Source organism: Trichechus manatus, unplaced genomic scaffold, assembly GCF_000243295.1.
Source record: "Trichechus manatus latirostris isolate Lorelei unplaced genomic scaffold, TriManLat1.0 scaffold00334, whole genome shotgun sequence".
NCBI classification, from domain to species: Eukaryota; Metazoa; Chordata; class Mammalia; order Sirenia; family Trichechidae; genus Trichechus; species Trichechus manatus.
In genome coordinates, this window is record NW_004444270.1 from 77,128 (window position 1) to 78,637 (window position 1,510).

Genomic DNA, 1,510 nt, shown 5'->3' on the forward strand with positions numbered 1-1,510 from the left:
ACCTATGAGCAACCTTATGCTAAATGGAGAAAATATTGAAGTTGTCAAGGATTTCGTTTTACTTGGATCCACAATCAAAGCCCATGGAAGAAGCAGTCAAGAAATCAAAGGATGCATCGCATTGGGCAAATCTGCTGCAAAACACCTCCTTAAAGTGTTAAAAAGCAAAAATGTCACATTGAGAACTACAGTGCGTCTGATCCAAGCCATGGTGTTTTCAATTACCTCATAGGCATGCAAAAGCTGGACAATGAATAAGGAAGAACTGATTCATTTGAATCTTGGTGTTTTCAAAGAATACTGATTATACCATGGACTGCCAGAATAATGAACAAATCTGTCTTGAAAGAAGTATGGCCAGAATGCTCCTTAGAAGTAAGAATGGTAGACTTCGTCTCACACACTTTGGTCATGTTATCAGGAGGGACTAGTCCCTAGAGAAAAACATCATGCTGGGTAAAGTAGAGGGTCAGTGAAAAAGAGGAAGACCCTCAACGAGATGGATTGACACAGTGGCTGCCACAGAGGGCTCAAGCACAGCAACGATTGTGAGGATGGCGCAGGACCGGGCAGTGTTGCCTCTAATTGTGTATGGGGTCCTTATGAGCTGGAACTGACTGGATGGCAACTAACAACAACAATGACGGTGGTTCATATTCATGACATACTTCAAGTTTCGTTGATGGATCTTACAGCTGGAGTCCCACTGGTAGACAAATAGCAGAGGAATGATAGCTATGTTAGTGACGCTGAGCCTTTTTTATTGATTTATATTTTTTTTGACTCAAATAAATCCAGCAGGTCCCAGCCAAGTAGCACACAATGGTAAATGAGTGCATCATTCCAGTCACATACTCCTAAGGAATCAAAACAAATACTTGTATTGAGAGTTTCTGTTTTTGTTTTCTTTGTTGATAATGTTGGAAACTCAGGTCCAAATATCATGAAGAGAAATTGTGTCAAATTTTCATACGATCAGTCAAGTAAATTAGATATGGACATTCAATGCTAAATTCACTACCAGTTATTTCAGAAAAAGTATGATTAAATTCACTGTATTGTGAAAAAAAATTAAGTCAAAAATTGATAATAGCCAAACTTTTAAGCAATGAATGTCAGTAAGAAAAAAATAGGTTTTTCAAAATCATAATAGAATAGACCAAAATCGTAAAGTGACATATATCGGAATGTTGAACAAGTATCACCAACATTTTTAACCTTACGAGCAAATCAGCTATAATCCCAGGATATGTACTTCATTTGATAGAGTTTATCCATTATTTTGAATCACAAAGGGTTTGAAAGTAAGTTCACTGTGTTAGATGAAGAACCAGAAACCGAAGAATAAGGGTGTCAAGAAAGAAGGTCAATTCCAAATGACAGAGTCAATGTTGATGAATGTTATGAAACCTGGTTAGAGAATTTTATATAAGGCAGTCATATAATGCATGGGCTTTGAAGATACCATAATCATTGTCAACATATATACAGTGCATTTCAATGGAATCTA